Below are 7,721 nucleotides of genomic sequence, written 5' to 3'. Positions count from 1 at the left end.
ATAGGATTTTGGTAGGATGTTGATAGGATTTTGGGATGAATTTGAATTGGAATATTGAAGGAGGAAGAGAGAGGAGAAATGGACAGCATGAGGATGCTATGAGAAGAAGTGGATCCTTTGAAAGGAAATGATCATCCAACTTATAGATTGGAGGAGGCCAATGAAGGGCCAATATTGATTTCCTTATGGAGGGTTGAGATTGATTTGAAATGGAAGGCATGGATCAAGGATGCCTTGGGAAAATAAACCAGAATATTAAATTCTTTGAGAAGAGGGGGGAAAAGCAATTTGAATTTCAAATGAGGAATTAAAAATTTCAAAATAAGGTTGCATTGAGGGATTCGAAGAAATTTGAATTTATTTGAGAGACTCAATGTTGATGTGACATGAGTGGGAATTAAAAATTGAGGGATAATGATAAGCATGATTATGAGAGTTTCTAGAAGGATTAATTAGGTTGAGTGGGATTAGGAAAAGTGATTTGTAGGAATCACATGAATAGGCTAATTAATTAAAATTAATTAACTAAGGGGGTTTAGAGGAAATAATTATTGAGATGACTTTAGAAGAAATAGGGGAATAATTTATTTATTTCATAAATTAATTATTGGACAATGGTGATAGAATTAATTAACACTGAGAATAATAAGGATAACACAATTAAGTCAATTAATTATGTTGACATGCTTAAATTGATTAAATATCAATTTTAGGTGTCTACAAACCCTACCAAAGTATAATTTTATTTAAAATGAGATGAATCAAAACTAATTTCCCAAATCAAAAAGTAAATTTAGAAATATCTGAGTTTTATAGTTGCTTCATTTTTGAGCTTGAGACAAGATTTTTTCATACACTGTAGGATTGATTTTTTTTTTGATAGCTATAAGATGTGATGTGAAATGGTGAATGAAAAAACTTATGTAATAAAATGGTTTAGTCGTGTATTCATATGGTATGGTGACAATTTACCAATTATTTAATGGTGTGAGACGGGTTTGTTGACAATTCACATGCTTGCAAGCTCATGGGGAAAGTCAATCGACTAATTAAAATAATAGAATTTTTCTTTATCTAGGACTTTAATATTAATAATTCTCAAATGGTACAATGATTTCAACTCAAACATGGCCTTAGATGGAATTATTGTATAGAAATATAGAATACGTTGCTTTTTGGTCATCTAATTTTTATTTAAAAACGTTGTACACTTTTTTTTCAATCTGAAATAGTTTCTATTGTTATCTTAAATTATCATGACAATCAATTTGAAATACATTTTTGAAATTTGGTATTGGTAATGTTGTTATTTGATTACACTTTGTTTAAATATTTAAACCTCTTCATAGTTTCTACCACACATTTAAATAATTTCCTATTACTTGTCTAGAATCTATTGATTTGACACAATGGATAAAAATTTAGATTGGAAATAAAGAGATAGATAATGAGAAATAAATAAAGAGATATAGAGAACTCAAACAACAAATAAATTTATTTTCAACTACTTATTCCATTTATGACATGTATACCATTGAAGGTATGCGAATCCTTATCTCTTTAATAAGTATAACTATTAACTTGATTGACTTCCCATCCTTTCATGGTTTTGGAGTGTAACTTGTTAGGAATTATGTGTTGTACACTTTGCATGATGTTTATTATGTTTAATTTGTTATTATGTGTAGTACGCTTATGGAGACCTAGAAATAGATGCATCACTAGGAGTTAACATTCTTGGGGCCGCTTTATGTGTTATATGTAATATTGGGAAATATATTTAATGTGAAGTCTCACATTGGAAAAATACATTTAATTTGATATTGGGGAAGTGTATTTAATAAGTGAAAACTTAATACCCAATATTAAATGAGGGGTTAATTGTTGTATAATCTTATAGTTTTAGTCACATGGTTTTATTTAATACCACTTGGTGATTTTGTATGAGCTTGCTTATATAAAAGAAAACACAGGGGTAGTTGTCTAAGGTTGGTTGGTTGGTCTTTTTGTCTATGGGGTTGAGAGTATCTCTTGCTTAGAATTTGTGAGGGTTGATGAGTGCTTAAATATGACATTTTAAAATTCTTAGTATATGCTTAAAAACTGTGTATTTTGTTAGTTAATGTGTTTGACAATGGACTATATACTTGCATCATTACTTCTTTTGATTTTATATTTAACTAATTAGATGATATATATTATAAATGATATTTTTTATTGAATTCAATACTTCAAAGGCTAAATTAATGAAGAAATTATTGTTATCCAAAATCTTTGTTGTTATGTTTTTGTACTACTTTTCTAGATATTGTTTCAAATGTTTTAAAGGTTGTTTCAAGGGGTGGAACTATTGAACTTATTTCTTAGCAACGTGGAACTCTTGATCATACTCTTGATCCCTCCAGATGGGCAGTGCAATCATTTTTCCAGTTTGACTTCATCAGTTATCTATGAAACTCCCACTTTCATTAGTGATGAAGTAAAGCATTGTAATTAAAGACATTGAGTTCTCTTTAGTTTTGATAGTGTCCATGTTACTCATCTAGGCAGGTAACACGTAGTTTGAAATTGAAATAAGGATATGCCTATAAATGCATCTGTTCTTATTCAAAGATAGTTAGCCAGTCATCTTTTCTTAGAGTCTTGTCAATTCCTTTTGTAATTTCCAAACCTTGTTTCACTCCCTTCTAGGAGCCAATTTGAATGCAAGCTAGAAGTTGATCTTGATCTTGGTGTTAAAAGACCCCACCAGAGGAAGAGTAGGGTCCACTCAATTGAAGGAGAGTAATATGGTGTTATTTCTATTTAACTTCTGTTTATTTTTCAGTTATCTTTCTTTCAGCAAGTTTCATATTTAAAATTAAAAAAATCAAAATCCTTTCTAGTCAAGTAGCTATCATTTACAAACCATTTCTAGTTTAGAAGTATTTGGTATTTCATTAAGCTAGTTTAGATTCTCATAATAGTTTAATTGATAATTGTATTTTTTGTTTCTGATTTTAACAGTAAATGACAATAGTGATGGAAGTAGAGATTAGATAAAATCTTTATTGAATTGATTCATGGGATTTAGTTTTACTTTGAATGTTCTTTAGAGTAGTCTTTTAATTTCCTGCAAGCATAAAGTAGGTTTCATTTTTAGCAAAGACATAGAATAGAATTTGAATTTTATGTGTTGTAGATTAAACTTAACCTTAGTCATAGTTGTATAATTCTATGAATTGATCTCAAACAAGTTATGCCTGGATTGAACTAAAATCACCAAGGTCTCTTTTAGGATAAGTTAGGCATCTTAGTTTCAATTTCTATCAAAATATAACAACACTGTTAGTTTAGAACTTAGTTCTTAGAAGTGGTTCCCAAGAGCTCTTGATAGAGCATGGTCGAAGTGCGAGTCATTGTTTTTAGTGCAACCTCGCCCCCCCACATCTTGAATACATCCTTATCACATACAGCTCTAAGACACACCCAATTTGACAATTGAGAAGTTAAATGATGCGAGAAGTGACATCAACGACCTCACCCATCATTTTTGGCACCGTTGTCGGGGAATTAAAACATCTGGCTACCAAAGTTTGAAGACTTAGTGTTCATAAGGATAATAATTTTAAGTTGTTGATGAGAAGAGCTAAGGATCCTTTTGGAAGATTTCTTCCAAGGCATTACAATATTGACCAAGTATGATGTCAAGGCTCTGAAACATCTAAAGATCAAAAAGAATATTTTGAAAACCAAGAAGATCAAGAAAAACAACAAGAACAATTTGAGAAATGACAAGAAGAAATGGGTGACTGTGTAGGAGTTGAAGAAACTCCACCAAATAGGAAATTCTCAGATTCTATTAATTGGAATGTGAGAGATGATGACCCTCCTATGAAGAATATTTCACCCTCTATTTTACCTACTTTTAGAGGAAAAACTTTCAAAGTTTTGGACCAATTCTTCTTTGAGTTTAAAGTCCCGTGAAAGACTTATGACTATACAACTGATAATCAAAAGTTGAAATTATTTCCTTCTACTTTGAAAGAGTTAGCTTTATAATGGTTTATGGCTTTAGGTGCTAGTTCAATATCAACTTGGAAAGAGATGGAGATTGTATTTTTGGATAAATATCAGGATTATTGCTAAGTGGGAGATAGGAAGGAGGAGTTATTCTAAATTAAATAAATGGAAGGTGAAAGTTTGGAATATTATGCTGATAGGTTCTAGTTTGTACATAGAAGGTGTGCTAACGGGTTAGATGATGAAATCAATAAGAAAATTTCTTAAGGGGAATTGATGATGAGTCTAGAGAAGCTTTGAATTTGATGGGAAAAGGAGATATCAATAATTTACCTTTAAGGATATTATTGGTATATGTATAAATTATTCTAGGACTAGAATTGGGACTAGGGATTCTAGAAGAAACAAAGCTTCAACTCCTGATGTATCTAAAGTAATAGAGAAAATAGAAAACCTGAAAACTGATGTACTCCTCCATCTTAATACTTGGGAAAACAAAAAGAATACTGAACCCTTAGCCATTTACTATTCAAAATGTAGGGGAAAACATCTTTTGAGGGAATGTCCACTGAATCAAGTTGATCTCTGTGAAATTTGTGAGAAAAAACATGCAATAAATCTCTTGCAATCTCTTACCAAAGATGAAGAATCATTTGAAGAAGACTCCTTTAGTAGAAGAAGAGCTTAATTATGTTGGATAGAGACCACAAAATTTAAGGTTTAATGCTTATCAAGGACAATATGGCCCTAGAAACAATTGGAATCCAAATTCATGGCAAAATGTAAATCAATGGAACCCTCCATTTTCAATGCAACCACCTCCCACATCTTGGGGACCTTCAGAGTGGATTAGTCCTCAATAGAACCAACCACAATGGCAACCAAATCAACCACAATGGTAGCATAATCAGCCGCAATTCCAACCATGGCAAAATCAAGGAGTGAAACCTCCTCGAGGACAACCTCCACCATTAATCATTGGCCCTAATTATGCTAATCAACAAGTGAATCAACCTCAAATACCAACACAACTAGTTCCAAATCTAAAGAACAATCATCCTCAACAAACATTTAATGTTGATTCCAATCTTCATGGTCTGAATGTCATAGAAATTAATGATTTTCAATTAAGGAATCGTAATGTTCCTTCTGAACCTAATGTTTTAGACAAGGAGGGGGAGAAGAAGGAAGAGTCTCAGGAAAAAGATCAAATTTATAATAATGTTAAGGAAGTTATTGAAAAAGAACCTTAAATTGAGTGTTACAAGAGTAGACCCAGTAGCTTCTGATGCCTCCCGACTTGATCGTGTTAATATGGCAGATTCCCAACTCCTTCAAGAATTAAAAAAGGTAAATATAGAGATACCTTTATTACAAGCTATCAAGGACATACCAAAGACTAATCAATTGGTTAAGTCAATTTGAATAAAAACACCTAGGAGAAATAGGAAATTTCCTTCCACAATCCTGGTAGGAACTAAGCCCACCGATGTATTGTCAGGGAGGTTGTTGATACAGAAATATAGTGACCCTGGGAGTCTTGTGATTACTTTGAGCATAGGAGGAGTTGAGATAACTAATGTATTGATTGATTTGGGAGCAACTATTAATGTTATCACAATTGACACTGCTGAGATGTTAGGAATGAAAAGTGTGTAACCCACAACAACTGTACTTCAACTAGTAGATCAATCTATTGCCAAACTTGAAGGTTCTTTGGAGGATGTAATGGTTACATTTGATACATGGTATTATCCAGTAGAATTTTTAGTGCTTAAGGGAAGGAAGAAAGATTCAGGATATCCAATCATACTAGGAAGACCTTAGCTAGCAAGTGCAGTAGCATTAAAGATTGTAGATCTAGAAGTATGACTATTTCTAATGGTCAGAAATAAAAGGATTTGTCACTTTATCATCCAACGAAACTAACATTCCATTCTAATACTCAATTTTGGGTCATGAGGGTATGAAGTGGTTGATTTAGCCATGGTTACTTTGTCAGACCATGTTGAAGAATATGAAGAATATGTAGAACAAAGGGAAGATTTTAATTTTATTTCTATGAAATTTAGCCAAATCATTGAAATTGAAGAAGAGTGTCATTTGATTGAGAATATTGAGGATGGGGAAGAGAATTGAAAAAATATTCTACATCAAGTTGAGTTACACCCTTTCCCTCTAAACACACTTGTAGGATGTTTCCTCCCCTCCTCGCCAATTTTCCATATGCCTCTTGTAGTCTTGAAACTCACCTCAAAAGCAACTTATGTCACACTATTGGCCTTTAACTCCCCTTTGGAACCAAGCTTTGTTGCTTCCAGAGTTCCTTAGAAGACCACTCCCCTGATTCCTCTTGTCCTTATGCCAGCTCAAGTGATGTTCAGTGAACCTTACTATTTTGGAACTGTGTTTAAGTTTCCTGAGTTCTAAATAGACCCGACTTTGCGATTCTTATGATGATTACTAATAATTATCAACTGATCAGTTGAATTAGGTACTTTGACCTCACTTCCCCTATTGTTCAAGTGCCCGAACTTTCCAAGCAGCTAATACTCCTTTGAAAGCCATGGATCATACTAAGTGATAAAGGAAATCATGTTTGAATTGGGATATCAAAAGACTTGAGAACTTATGGAATCATGCTTTGGAATCCTTAACTTGCCGATCACCATGTATTGCACTTTTTCCAAGACTTAATCCTATGTAGATTTGCATGTACATCTCCGTAATGGATAATTAAATTGAGAAAGACATGCAAATATGGTGGCACAAGTTATAGAATTTAATAATGTCATTTCTTGCAAAAGGCATTTAATATGTTTCGCTTGCTCATTATGATCTTTGAAGCTAGCCGAAGTAACACATCAACATGAATTATTCTTCTTAGAGTGGTTCTACCCCGTAATGATCAGTTTCTTGTAGTTCATCTTGATTTGAATTGGCCAAAAAATGAACAAGGAAACACTATCGTCGGATTATATTCTCCTGCATGGAAGTAGAAAACTTGTTTTGAAGCGTATAGAGAGACAGTGACGTTGCTAGGAAAGATAGAAAGGCAAGCTGATAATTACAACTGCCAATTACAAGAGGAAATTTTTGCAACCAAAAATCCAGACAACTAGTTCAACAATTGGAGTACAAAAATGGTACTCCAAGGAGATGGACCCGTGTCGATAATGCAACCAAATGCAAAATTCATCGAAGATCCATAGAAAGATATAGTTTTCAGATTGATCGACTTGGCTTGGAAATGAAAGCATAGTTATGTTGAATACATGCAAATGATTTTTGTGCTTGATGAAGAAGAGGAGAAAGCCAAAAGACATGATGCCTTCCTTTATAGGGAGCTTGGTATGCAAAGGAATCCTGCTCCACCTACCATTTGAGTACTGGTTAGAAAAATAAGGATATGTTTCCAATTTTAGCTTTGAATTGTGAACTCATGTAATGCCACGTGTGCTTTAAGGTAGCTTTCAATTTTTTTTTACTAAAAATGGTTCTTTCCAAGAAAAATTTATATTTAGAAACATGGCAATAAGTGGAAGGAGAGGACTGATCCTCCTTGCACTTTGATGCATGAGTGAGAATCAATCAGTTATGCAATTTTGTGTTGTTTTCATTTTAAACTTTGGGAATTAACAATATGTTTTCCCTTTCATAAACATGATTTTATATGTAGAAAATGGAGACTTTGTGCTTTTGAATGTGATGTCAAGAAT

Source organism: Cryptomeria japonica, chromosome 11, assembly GCF_030272615.1.
Source record: "Cryptomeria japonica chromosome 11, Sugi_1.0, whole genome shotgun sequence".
Lineage (NCBI taxonomy): Eukaryota > Viridiplantae > Streptophyta > Pinopsida > Cupressales > Cupressaceae > Cryptomeria > Cryptomeria japonica.
The sequence above is the reverse complement of the archived record's forward strand: the minus strand, read 5'-3'. Positions refer to the sequence as shown.